General features: G+C 41.5%; 1 pseudogene; it reads left to right on the forward strand.

Moving 5' to 3' along the window:
* Nucleotides 1-14,766, forward strand: part of LOC128058070 (serine/threonine-protein phosphatase 4 regulatory subunit 1-like) — a 64,677-nt pseudogene that overhangs the window by 15,888 nt on the left and 34,023 nt on the right.

A 14,766-nucleotide genomic window follows, 5' to 3' on the forward strand; every position in this document is an offset into this window, starting at 1 on the left:
CTGTTAACACTTGGCCACATTTGATTCATATCTCTATCCTTCTTTTCTGTTTCTCAGCTATATAAGAGTACGTTGTACACTTTGTGTTACTTCTCCTTTAGATCCTTCAGTGTGAATTTTTCCAACACGGACATTCATCACTCACATAATCCCAGGACAGTTATCAAAATCAGAAAATTTAAGTTTGATATAGTACTGTCATCTAGTGAATGGACAAAGGAGTTTTTCGTGTATTCTAGATTTCAACCCTCTCTCAGTTGTGTATGGCAGACATCCTCTCTCATTCTGTGACTTGTGTTTTAGCTTTCATTATGGTGTTCTGTTGGTGACCAGAGGTTATTCCTTTTAATGTAGTTAAATTTATTGTTTTCTTTTATCCTTAATGCACTTTGAAGTTCCTTAAAATGTCTTCCTCTACCGGAAGATCATAAGCGTGTTCTTTCATATTGCTTTAAAGTCTCTAGTTGTTTTTTTTTTTTTTTTTCCTTTCACATTTAGGTCTGAAACTGTGAAAGTCTCATTTTCCTAATTGTCACAATTTATTGTTGTTCAGTCGCTGAGTTGTGTCTGACTCTTTTGTGACCCCTTGGACAATAGCTCTCCAGGCTTCCCTGTCCTTCACTGTCTCCCAGAGTTTGCTCACACTCATGTCCTTTGAGTTGGTGATGCCATACAACCATCTCAGCTTCTGTTGTCCCCTTCTCTTAAATCTTTCCCAGCATCAGGGTCTTTTCCAATGAGTTGGCTCTTTGCATCAGGTGGCCGAATTATTGGAGCTTCAGCTTCAGCATCAGTCCTTCCAGTGAATACTCAGGGTTGATTTCCTTTAGGATTGACTGGTTTGATCTCCTTGCTGTCCAAGGGACTCTCAAGAGTCTTCTCCAGCACCACAAGTCAAAAGCATCAATTGTTCTGTGACTTCTTTTTGGTCCACCTCTCATATCTGTACATGACTACTGGAAAACCCATAGCTTTGACTATACACTTTTGTCAGCAAAGTGGTATCTCTGCTTTTTAATACATTGTTGAGGTTTGTTATAGCTTTCCTTCCCATGAGTAGCGTCTTTTAATGTTATGGCTGCAGTCACCGTCTGTGGGGATTCTGGAGCCCAAGAAAATGAAGTCTGTCACTGTTCATACTTTTCCCCCTTCTGTTTGCCATGAAATGATGGCACCAGATGCCATGATCTTAGTTTTTGAAAGTTGAGTTTTAAGCCAGCTTTTTCACTCTCCCCTTTCCCCCTCCTCAAGAAGCTCTTTGGTTCGTCTTAACTTGTCACAATAACACTTTATACGACCTCTCCCCAGTGCCGCCTGTTATGATCTGGTGTCTGTTCATGACTGTCTGGACTGTCTCCTTTCCCAGTGGTCCATTTGTCTCCCCTGCAACCAGAACCACGCCGTCTTGATTACTATAGATTTGTAGTAAGTCTTTATATTTGATAGAGAAAGAGTTCTCACCTTGTCTTCCTTCTTTGACATAACTTGTTAGGCTTGGTCCTTTGCATTTCCATATAAATTCCAAAATCAGCTCATCAGTTTTTAATAGAGCAAAACAAAAATAACACCTATTAGAGTTTTGATTGGGCTCGCATTGAATCTTTATGTCGATTTGGGGAGACTTGCCCTCAATACAGTACAATATTTAGACTTCCAATCCATAGACATGGTATATCTTTCCATTTACTTAGGTTTCCTTTAATGTCCCAGTAAAATTTTGATCATTTTTCTGTAGAACTTTTATGTTCTTTTGCTAGTGTGGTGGTGGTTTAGTTACTAAGCAGTGTCTGACTCTTGGCATTCCCTGTATGGTAGCCTACCAGGCTCCTCTGTCCATGGAATTTTTCAGTGCATTTTAAAGCAAATCTTAGATATTATATAATTTTATCCAACTAAAGACATAAATTTAACTGTAATATCATTATCACAGTCCACAAAATTAACAGTAATGCATCCCAATTTCCCCTGACTGTCTCAAAACGCCTTTTAATGGTTGGTTGATTTGAATCCTGATCCAAATAAAGTCCACACATTTCATTACATAGATGTTGTCTCTCAAGTCTTATTTTTTGTTTATAGTTTTTTTTTTTCCTTTTGATATTAAATCTCTTTTACTCTCTCATTGATTCTCCCTCTCATCTTCCCCCTACATCACTTATTTGTTGAAGGGATCATTAGTCTTGCAGAATTTTTCACATTCTGGATTTGTGATCATTATTCTCATGGTGTAATTTAATGTGTTCCTTTGTTCTCTGTATTTTCTGTAAACTGAAAATTAAACCTGGAGACTTGATTAGATTCTGCTTCAATTTTTTTTTTTTAAAACAATACTTTATATTTTTTTGTGTACTTCTTATCACAAAACATCGTGAGACGGGGTCTGATTGTCCCACTCTTAGAGCTGTTAATATTGAGCAGTGGGCACAGGTGTTTGATTCTTTCATTACAAAATTCCCCACCAACCTTTCTTCTAATGATTTTAGTGGTCACAAATAATCATTGCTTAGATCTGTTATTTCATTGTCTGTTGGAAAATGGTGATTTTCTTTCTATTGTCTACGAAATCTATAGAATAGCCCCATTTTCCATCCTGTTGTTGGCTCTTGTTGCCTTTTCTCTTTGCTTTTCCCAGATAATTCTTTCCAGAGGATTATCCATTTTATTAGTTGTTTTGAAGAATCAACTTTTGCCTTTGAATTTCTCTGTTGTATGTTCATTTTCTAGTTTTCTAATTTTTGCTCTAATCTGTATTATTTTCTTCCTTGGAGGTTTTTATTTTTTTCTGGATGGGGATTTAATTGCTGTTCTTTTTCTTACTTTGTCTGAGGGATGCTTAACATTTTGCTTTTATGGTCTTTCTTTTATTACATTTGCATTTTACATTAAGTACTGTATTAAGTATTATGAATACTTAAGTATTGTATTAATTGTGTCTTCAAGTTCTTATAAGTAATATTTTCATTCCCTTTCAGTATAAAGTATTCTTAACTTCCATAATGGTCTCTCCTTTGACCAATAAGTTATTTAGAAGTGTGTTGATTAATTTTGAAATATTTGAGAATTTTTCAGGCATCTTTCTGTTACTTGATTCTGAGTGTAAGTCTTTTGTGGTCAGAGAACAAACTGTGTGTGATTTCTCTTCTTTAAAACTGTTGAGACTTGTTTTATGGCTCCGTGTCTACTCTTACTTGTTGAATGCTTCACATGTGGTTGAAAAGAATGTGCAGGAGTTTGGGGTAGAGTTATCCTATCAACGTCAACTGGGAAAGTTTGTTGAAAACATTATTCAGGTCTTATATATCCTTATCTATTTTTTTCTTGTCCTGTCAGTTACTGAGAGGGATGTTGGGATCTGTGACTTCCTGATGTTTCCTAAATGAGCGTATGTGTATGTGAGTGTTTTTGTGTACACGTGTTGTACATCTGGAGAACCCCATGGACAGAGGAGCCTGGTAGGCTACAGTCCATGGGATCACAAAGAGTTGGACAAGGCTGAGTGGCTAACACATACCTACACACACACACACACACATTGCACATTGATGTATAAACATTTTTTTGTTAAGAAATGGGCTCATACTATATGTGAAATTATTTTTCTTGTTTTTTCTTTTTATATATCATGGACAGCTTTCTAACTCAGTGCATTTCTATAGGTACCTTTAATAATGATTGTATAGCATGCCAGTGTATAGCTACATCCTAATTTATTTTAGCTTCCCTCTTCTGATAGGCACTTTGATTGTAATTCTTTGCCTATATAATACTGACTGATGGCTGACTTGCTAGAGGGCTCAGCATGAACCAAGTAGCCAGACTGAGCTTCATGGACACAATCTCAAGATTTCATTTAAGCTTCCTCACACTTTTCTGAGGCACACAGTTGTCCTGTGTTCTTTCAGGTCATCAGCACAACAAGCAGTGAGAAGTCTTGAGGCTTATGTTCATCCACTGTGACCTCGCTAGGTCATTCCAGCATCAAACAGCCAGGTTCTCCAAAGTGCTGGTGCCAGAGCACCAGCCTGTTTGTGTCTTTACTCCCTCACACTCTGTATTTGCCGCAAGGTCTGTGTCTCTGCTCCAGGGCCCTCTCTTACTGCTTTCCTGGCTCCCCTTAAGAGGGCAGGGCCCCTGGGACCACTTGAGGCTGGATGCACTGCTGGGTATCCATTCGGTGGCCCTACAAGCAGATTGGCGATCTTAGCTGCTTAATTTCCCAGGGGAGGCTGCCATCACTGTGGTCCAGTGGAATGTAATCAGGGGCTTGACTGACTGTTTCGGCTTCCCCAAAAGTCCCAGCTGCCAGACCTTGGCCTTGCATCCCGGGGGCGGGGGATTGTGAGGGTGCTGTACACCTCTCCCTGGACAGGCCTAGTCGGGTGAAATTTCCTCCTGGATTGCCTCTTTGCATTCCACATTGCCATCATCTTTTTCTGAATATCCTGGTGGGTTTGTCTTCCGCTGTTCTCCAGTGCATGGCCGGAAATGAAGCAGAGACAAGTATTATTTCTAGGCTGTCAGAGACCCAGAGGAGCAAGCAGAGACTCCTTTCCATTTGTTCAAAGATACCTCCCAGGGAGTCCAGGCCCTCTTCTCAGGCATCCAGGCCCTCCTCTCAGGCATCCCTCGGCCTCCAGGCCACCCAGCGTTAGCGACTGCTGCTTGCATTGACTTCTGTCATCAGTGTCTTTGTTTAAAATGCCTTTATCAAGGCATACTTTTCATGCAATAGAACCCACTCACTTAAAGCGTCCCCTGCAGTGAGTTTGGGGTAAATGTGTGCACTCATGTCGTGTGTACCCGTGGTCAAGGGTGAATATTTCCATCCTCCCCGTGTCCTTGTTTGTTCCTGCTATCTATCTCTGCTGTCTCACGACCACTGACCCAAGCAACCACTGATCTGATTTTTGATGCTAAGGTTTTGCCTTTTTAAAAATTTCCTGTAAATGGAATCACGTGGTATGTAGTCTTCTCTGTCTGGCTTCTTTCACTTAGCAGAATGCATTTGAGATTCTTTCTTGTTGTCCCCAGTAGTTCTCTCCTTTTTTTGGCTGAGTTGTGTTCCATTGAATGGATATTCTGTGTTTTGACAGACATGGAGATTTTTTTCATTCTGTGACTGTTGTGAATGCTGATAACGTGAACATTGGCGTACAAGTCTTTGTGTGGACATATGTTTTCATTTCATTTGGGTAAATACCTAAGAGGGAATCTCTGTGTTGAATGATAAGTGTGTATTTAACTTTTTGAGAAACTGCCAGATTGTTTTCTGAATAACCTGCGCTATTTTGCATTCCCACAAAGTCTGAGTTTCTATGGTCCCTATCTTTGCCCAGCACTAGGTATTATAATTATAATTTTAGTTCCTCTCGGGGGAGTAATGTTACCTCATTGCGGCTTTTTTTGGTCTTTGTGTTTTGTCTTTAAACCTTCGTGTGAAGTAAGTTTAGATTCATGGGATTGTTGTCAACGTCGTAGCCAAGCATCCTTTAACACGGTGGTTCTCAAACCAGGGTGGAATTTTGCCCCCGATAGGCATTTGACAATGTCTAGATGCTGATGCTGGGAAAGACTGAGGGCAGGAGGAGAAGGGGAAAACAGAGGATGAGATAGTTGGATGGCATCACCAAGTCAATGGACATGAGTTTGAGCAAACTCTGGGAGAGTGAAGGACAGGGAGGCCTCATGTGCTGCCGTTCATGGGGTTGCAGAGTCAGACATGACTGAGAGTGAACAACAGCAACAGTAGCCACTTCTGATGGTCACATCCTGGGGAGGGGCAGCCACGGAGCAGTACTGACACTCAGGGGGAGGCCATTTGGGATTGAGGTGGCCATCAGATGTCCCTTTGGACCTTTTCCTTCTGCATTTGCTGGTCACTTAATTCCCTCCCGCTGTCATGGGACCTCTTTTCCAAGTCTATCTAGGCCTGAAGAATCTGTCAGAGAAAGAGAAAAAGGTTTTCTTTTGTGCACATGGACAGTTTTGACCTCCAGAGACTGCCAGCCTGGAGGATATGGGTCCCCTTGCTAGAGGATGTGGACCCATGTTGAATGACCGCCTTCAGACATCCCTTGATGGGGTTTTCTCCCTCTGGATGTAGGTGCACCCTGATTGCATTACCTGCTCGGAGCACATGCTGGAGTGAGCACACGTAACTGTGTGGACCCTTTCTCATCTCCACTGTCAAGTTATGGCCCGAGGGCTCCTTGATATCTTCATGGACTTCAGTAACAATGAAGAAGACTTCCTGACAGTAATGGGCATCATGGTCAGATTGTCAGAAGACGCAGGTTTGTACAGGGACTGGAGGCTTCTACTTTTAAGGTGTGCTTTTCCAAGAAATTGTGTATCAGCTTTGATAGCTAATTTAAAGTAAAACCTGTTTATTCACTGGGAAACTATACACAGTGTCTAACCATGAGTAGATTTTTGTCATGAAGAATGGCCTCTTAGTTGGCATCAGATTATCCTTACTTTTAGAAAATTAGAATGACTAAGGACATGGAAAAACAGACTGGTTCCAAATCAGGAAAGGAGAATGTCAAGGCTGTATATTGTCACCCTGCTTATTTAACTTATACGGAGAGTACATCATGCAAAATGCCAGGCTGGATGAAGCACAAGCTGGAATCAAGATTGCCAGGAGAAATATCAGTAACCTCAGACATGCAGACCCTTAGACATGACAACACCCTTATGGCAGAAAGCAAAGAAGAACTTAAGAGCCTCTTGATGAAAGTGAAAGTGTGAAAAAGTTGGCTTAAAACTCAACATTCAGAAAACTAAGATCATGGCGTCCAGTCCCATCACTTCATGGTAAATAGATAGGGAAACAGTGGAAACAGTGGAAACATTGAGAGACTTTATTTTGGGGGGCTCCAAAATCACTGCAGATGGTGACTGCAGCCATGAAATTAAAAGATGCTTGCTCCTTGGAAGAAAAGCTTTGACCAACCTAGACAGCATATTAAAAAGCAGAGACATTACTATGCCAACAAAGGTCTGTCTAGTCAAAGCTATGGTATTTCCAGTAGTCATGTATGGATGTGAGAGTTGGACTATAAAGAAAGCTGAGCACTGAAGAATTGATGCTTTTGAGCTGTGGTATTGGAGAAGACTCTTAAGAGTCCCTTGGACTGCAAGGAGATCCAACCAGTCCATCCTAAAGGAAATCAGTCCTGAACATTCATTGGACGGACTGATGGTGAAGCTGAAGCTCTAGTACTTTGGCCACCTGATGGGAAGAACTGGCTCATTTGAAAAGACCCTGATGCTGGGAAAGATTGAAGGCAGGAGGAGAAGGGGACGACAGAGGATGAGATGGTTGGATGGCATCACTGACTCGATGGACATAAGTTTGAGTAAGCTCTGGGAATTGGTGATGGACAGGGAAGCCTGGTGTGCTGCAGTCCATGGGGTTGCAAAGAGTCGGACACGATTGAGCGACTGAACTGAACTGAACTGAAGGACTCTGAATGCTGTTTGTCCTGGCAGTTAGGACTTTTTGTATTTTGTGAGTTTTGTCAGAATACACGGAAGAACTGTACAAAGAAGATCTTCATGACCCAGATAATCATGATGATGTGATCACTAATTTAGAACCAGATATCTTGGAATGTGAAGTCAAGTGGGCCTTAGAAAGCATCACTACAAACAAAGCTAGTGGAGGTGATGGAATTCCAATTGAGGTGTTTCAAATCCTTAAAGATGATGCTGTGAAAGTGCTGCACTCAATATGCCAGTAAATTTGGAAAACTCACCAGTGGCCATAGGACTGGAAAAGGTCAGTTTTCATTCTAATCCCAAAGAAAGGCAATGCCAAAGAATGCTCAAACTATAGCACAATTGCACTCATCTCACATGCTAGTAAAGTAATGCTCAAAATTCTCCAAGCCAGGCTTCAGCAATACGTGAACCGTGACCTCCCTGATGTTCAAGCTGGTTTTCGAAAAGGCAGAGGAACCAGAGATCAAATTGCCAGCATCCGCTGGATCATGGAAAAAGCAAGAGAGTTCCAGAAAAACATCTATTTCTGCTTTATTGACTATGCCAAAGCCTTTGACTGTGTGGATCACAATAAACTGTGGACAGTTCTGAAAGAGATGGGAATACCAGACCACCTGACGTGCCTCTTGAGAAATCTGTATGCAGGTCAGGAAGCAACAGTTAGAACTGGACATGGAGCAACAGACTGGTTCCAAATAGGAAAAGGAGTATGTCAAGGCTGTATATTGTCACCCTGCTTATTTAGCTTCTATGCAGAGTACATCATGAGAAACGCTGGACTGGAAGAAGCACAAGCTGGAATCAAGATTGTTGGGAGAAATATCAATAACCTCAGATATGCAGATGACACCACCCTTATGGCAGAAAGTGAAGAAGAGCTAAAAAGCCTCTTGATGAAAGTGAAAGAGGAGAGCAAAAAAGTTGGCCTAAAGCTCAACATTCAGAAAACGAAGATCATGGCATCCAGTCCCATCACTTAATGGGAAATAGATGGGGAAACAGTAGAAACAGTGTCAGACTTTATTTTTTTTGGGCTCCAGAATCACTGCAGATGGTGATTGCAGCCATGAAATTAAAAGATGCTAACTCCTTGGAAGAAAAGTTATGACCAACCTAGATAGCATATTCAAAACCAGAGACATTACTTTGCCAACAAAGGTCCATCTAGTCAAGGCTATGGTTTTTCCAGTGGTCATGTATGGATGTGAGAGTTGGACTGTGAAGAAGGCTGAGCACCGAAGAATTGATGCTTTTGAACTGTGGTGTTGGAGAAGACTCTTGAGAGTCCCTTGGACTGCAAGGAGATCCAACCAGTCCATTCTGAAGATCATCCCTGGGATTTCTTTGGAAGGACTGATGCTAAAGCTGAAACTCCAGTACTTTGGCCACCTCATGAGAAGAGTTGACTCATTGGAAAAAACTCTGATGCTGGGAGGGATTGGGGGCAGGAGGAGAAGGGAACGACCCGGGATGAGATGGCTGGATGGCATCACGGACTCGATGGACGTGAGTCTGAGTGAACTCCGGGAGATGGTGACGGACAGGGAGGCCTGGCGTGCTGTGATTCATGGGGTTGCAAAGAGTCGGATACGACTGAGTGACTGAACTGAACTGAACTGAACTGAACTGGTTGCTAAGAAATACCAAGTCAAAAGAAGTCCTTTGGATTAGAATAATCCCAATCATTAGTTTCCCTCATGATCTTTGTAGGCTAATCTTGATTTTTCTTTCTCTTTGTACCTCTCCGTAATTGCTGTCTCAGAAGAAAAGCACACTACCTTATGGTAGATACTAAGACATTGTCCATCTACCGCCCCCCTCCCGGCACCCCACCCCCCACCCGCCACCACCTCAAACACACAGAGTTGCGATTAGTAAAATGAGTTAGTGGGGTACTAGTCACTCATCTTATTGCCAGTACTGACAGCTGCTCTGTACCCCTACTTGTCCTCTGCATGGATAATGTCTGGTGAACAGCTTCAGAAAGTTTCCAAAATCTTACACTTGCTCTAGATTTTGATCCTTTTACTAGAAAATAGAAAAATAAGCCTTTCATATAGCTCTCCTATTAGTTTAAAATATTCATATATTTTAATGTGACACAATGCTTTTAAAAAGGCCCAAGTGGATGTTTTGAGTCCTTAAATGGATTCTCTTTGTAAATGAGTCACCATTTACAGTGCTGAAGCAATTATACATTTGTGTTAAATTTAATGTGGTATATTGGAGCTAGAGCCGCTCTTTTGTTTAATGCTGTGCCTCCAAAGTAATTGGGATGCGTGGATTGTGGGGGAGCACATTTATGAAAGGATTGTTTATAATGTATACATTCTGGCTAGAATTTAAATAAGCACAACCCATAGGTCTGGCATATATGCCATTAGTTGTAATGGGTTTTGGACCCTGGCCCAGCACGCAGACCTCCTGTTCCCACTTCGATTTATATACGGCTTGTTATAATAGAGTTGTCATTCTCTCTTCTTTTTATGTTTTTATATTGCCCTATAGCTTATTAGCTTTTTAAGCTTGTCTGTAGCATAAGCACTCTAAATTGGAAATGATTTTTAAACTGCATTTGTCTAATTTCCTTGATGAAGTATTTTAGTAAGAAAAGCTTAGAAACTATCAGTATATACTGTATAAGATGCTTGGCTTATTCTTATATAATTCTTTTGCTCTTTTTTTTTTTTTTGATTGCTGCAGAGCCCACAGTCCGGACTGAGCTGATGGAGCAAATTCCTGCTCTTGCCATTTTTCTATAAGAAAACAGATCAGATTTTCCAGTGGTGCTCTCTGAATGCCTCAAACCCATCATGGTGTGGTACCTCACAGATCCAGACAATCATTGTTGTGAAAAATTACAACCTGAAGGTCTCTGCAGCAAATTCTCTTTTGTCTTACTTTAGCTGATATTCATAATTCAGAGAACAGCTACTTAGGATTTAGTGACTCCAGAACAAAAGGTCTGTTTTTGCCCAGTTTCTTTAATCATGTAGGAAAATAGAAGGCCTGCATTCTTATTATCATGAGCTATTTCTCTTTAAAAAAAAAAACAACTTTTTATTATGGAAAATTTCAAACACATCCAGTAGTCCAAGAGGTATTAAAATGAATGTCCACGTACTCTCCGCCCAGCTCCAACTGTCGTTAACATTTGACCAATCTTCCTTCATTTTTCTTACCCAGATAAAAGCAGTCCCCAGACATTTCAACTATACATGCATTAGTATTGCTCCCTAAGAAATACAGACACTTAAAAACTCCCGTAATGACAGCACCATTATCACAAGTATAAAAATTTTTAGTGGTTCCTGAATAATATCATCTAATATCTAGTCCTGTTCAGATTTTGCCAGTTTTCTCATACAGCTGCTTTTTGCAGATATTCTGTTCAAATCAGAATACTCCAAAGTTTCATATACTGTTGTATATGAAAAATCTCCTTTAATCTGTAGTAGTTCTTCCTCCCCTGCTATTTATTTGTTTAGGATATACTAGGTTATCAGTCCTATAGGGTTTCCTGCATTTGGGATCTGGCTGATTGCATTTCCAGTGCCATTTGAGAAGTTCCTATATTCCCAGTGTTCCGTCCAAATTGGTGAAGTCTAGAGGCTCAGTCAGACTCAGATTTTTGTGTAGTGCTGAGAGAACACTTTTTAGATGTTGCTGTGTTTTCTTGCTGCATCAAATGAGGAAGCGCAAAAGCCATGTGGTCACTGGATTAGGTTCTGTCAGCCTTAGCTGTTTATGATAAAGTTCCTCATTGGCCCCTAAGCAGCCACTAGTGAGCCTTGCCCAGATCTAGGATTTTGTTAGAGGTTGCAAAATTGTGACGCTTTAATTCCATCATTCCTTCATTTATTTTTTATTTTTATTGAAGTCCAGTTGATTTACAATGTTATGTTAGTTTCAGGTATACAGCCAAGTGATTCAGTTATACGTGCATGCATGCATATATATATATATATATATACACGTGCTATATATACTCTTTTTCAGATTCTTTTCCCCCATAGGTTATAACAGAATGTTGCGTGCAGTTCCCTATGCTATACGGTAGGTCCTGGTTGGTTATCTATTTTATATATAGTACTATGTATCTGTTACTATCATTCCTTCTTAATTTAATAGCTGGAATACTTCTATAAAGAACTTCCCCTGCAGCTATTTGGTAACCCTGAAAAACTGTCTAGGGGAGACAAGTTAAATGTTGCACTCTTCCCCTTTATCTGCCAGTTTTTAGAAGAATTAGTTGGTGTTCTTATAACCTTCAAGGTTACCAATTAGGTTTTGAAATTTTATTTTGAGCATTATTATGAACTCCTGTATCTTAACATATTAGATATGTCTTAATCCACCGTAATTGTTATTCTTTTTGATAATCAAATTGTCTTAATTTGACCAGTGGTGGAACCCTTCAAGGTGGCTCCTGAATCTTCTTAATGTGACCCAGTAGACTTTGCTACTAGCTCACTTCTACCTGGAATCAGCCATTTCTCCAAGGAACCCTGGTTCCTTTATGAGGGAAATGATAATTCGAAGCCAGAACGTGGATACCAGAGGTACTTACTGTTACAAGACTGGTCATGGCTTTTAGTGACAGAGCGATTTATTTTCTTAAAAAATAACAATTCCTCTTGAGTTTATATTGATATTTCCTACTCAAATTTAGGATTATAGGGCTTTTGTACCTGTGTGCTAAGTTGCTTCGGTCGTGTCCGACTCTTTGTGACCCCATGGACTGTAGCCTTCCAGGCTGCTCTGTCCATGGGATTCTCCAGGCAAGAATACTGGAGTGGGGTGCTATACCCTCCTCCAGGGGATCTTCTCGACCCAAATATCGAACCTAGGTCTCCTCCATCTCCTGCATTGCAGTCAGATTCTTTACCACTAAGCCACCGAGGAAGCCCTATAAGGGCTTTTACTTACTTAATTTTATATTTGTATCTTTTTATTTGATTTTTTTTACATAGTATAAATCTGCCTTCTTAATGGTATTTATGTGTGTTTGGTGTATGTGTATCTAAAATAAAAATAGCAATATTATTACTAACAGCCTGGTAGAATTACTGAGTATAGTTTACGATTTCTTTGCAGTTCTTTTTGCTTTCAGGCTCTTTCCTGCTGGAGATGGCACAGGCATATTACTATCAGTGTGCTTTAAAGTCACTTGCACTAACACTTCTTTTTGTGGTTAAGCTACCATCTTGATACACAGTTAAGCTCATTTGTTTTCATTTATTTTTCATTTTTAGGGATTGCTTTAGCTTTTACGTGTTGATTTAATTTAGATGTGTAATTATTTAAAATGTTTTTACATGATTCTAAAGTCAAAACTGTGAAAGAAAGTACATTTAGAGAAATCTGATTTCCACTCCTGCCTCCCTCACCATCCTCTCTCTTGCCGCCACGGAGAGCCATTTTCATTAGGTTTTGGTTTATCCTCGCCTTTAAAAATTACCCCCACACACACACACATAGCTCGCAGCAGATGCATGTGCGTCCTTGTACCCTATGCTGCCTTGCTCCCTTCTCAGGCGTGAGTGGAGTACTGTACCTGGCACTCTGCCCGTGGCCGTCCCCATTGTCGTGGGGTCCCGAGGTTAGCCCGGTCTGCTGGAGGAGGCATCCCAACGCTTTCTCTATCATCACAGTGCTCCACTGTGCTTTACCCTAGACCTGACGCTGTGCCTGCCCTTTGGCATGTTAAAATTGTTGCAGCAAGTAACTTTGTGTCATTTCTATTTCTGCCAGTTTATTTGGGGGATGGATTTCCACAAAGGCTAAATGTATTTGCAGTTTTTTACATGCCAAGTTTTTTCTTTTTTTGGTTACTGTCATCACCAAGAATTATACATTGAAAAAAAATTGGTTTTATTTATTTTATTCTGGCTGCGCTGGGTATTCATTGCGGCCCATGGGCTTCTCTAGCTGTAAGGGTAGTGCTTAGTTGCCCTGAGGCATGTGGGATCTTAGTTCCCCGACCAGGGATCAAACCATGTCCCCTGCACCATGGATTCTTAACCACTGGACCACCAAGGAAGTCCCAAGAAATTCTTCAGTTTTGACTTGTATTTCTTCCCTTGATCCAGGCCTTTTTAAAGAGCAAATACTCCCCTCTAACTATTAGACAATGTGCTAGGATTAGGCATAGTTTTTAAATAAGTAAAGAAGTCATCCTGCCTGCACTCTCCTAATATCAGTATTTTGATTATTTTTGCATTTTCTCCTCCAAGGGCTTACTTTTTTTTTATCCTCCTGCATGGGTCTAATCATAATGGGATGCAGTTTCCTCCATCCGTTCATTTGTTCAGACAGCTTCTGAGTGCCTATTATGCGCCAAGTCTGGCGCTGCGTGCTGGGGATGAAGAGATGAGCAGGACAGGTTTTCTACCCGAGGAAGCTCGTCTGCGTGTCACAGACATGATATGTCTTCATCATCTCTATATTTTTAATTTTGTTTTGAATGCTTAGCTCTCTTTCAGCGTTTTTCTTGTCCTGTAGATGCAATGAGCCTCATAAAAGGTGAAGTTTTATTTTTCTCTTGGTTTGTTTTCCCTTTGGATGCATTCTTAAACGTGAGGTTCTGCTGGGTCGGGGGGATCTGACAGTCTCGTTGACCTTTGTTCTGTGTCAAGGTCACATATTTGACTCCAGAGCAGGGAGTCAGGGACTGTGGTGTGTTTCGGTTGTTTTTTTTAAGATATTTGTTTTTGGCTGTGCTGGGCCTTCTCCAGTGCGGGTGAGCGAGGGCTGCTTTCTAGCTGCGGTGTACAGGCTTTTTGCTGCAGAGCCTTTTCTCTTGTTGCAGAACAGGGATTCCAGAGCGCAGGATCAGTAGCACAGGCTTATTCACCCCATGGCATGTGGGGTCTTCCCGGACCAGGGAACAAACCAGTGTCCCCTGCATTGGCAGGTGGGTTCTTAACCACTGGCCCACCAGGGAAGCCCAGGAACTGTGGTTTTGATCCTAGGCTCGAGTGTGGTTCCTGACACCCAGCCTGTGTCTCCTGAGGAGAGAGACACATGGCCAAGAGTGAGCGCTACTTGCTGTCAGCCTCTGCTGCTCACGCGCCCCCACTGCCCGGGGTCACTGCCCCCGCCCCGCCCCGCCCCGGGGGCCCCGCAACTGCCTTCTCGAATGGAGATGCCATCCGCTGGGATTTCCCACCACCCTGAGCTTGCCGCCCTGGAGACCTCTGTCTCCTGACTCCCTAACCCTGCCTTTACTTCCTGCTGTTCCTCAGCTGCTCCCTC

The sequence above is a fragment of the Budorcas taxicolor genome, chromosome 13, assembly GCF_023091745.1.
Source record: "Budorcas taxicolor isolate Tak-1 chromosome 13, Takin1.1, whole genome shotgun sequence".
Classification (NCBI taxonomy): Eukaryota; Metazoa; Chordata; class Mammalia; order Artiodactyla; family Bovidae; genus Budorcas; species Budorcas taxicolor.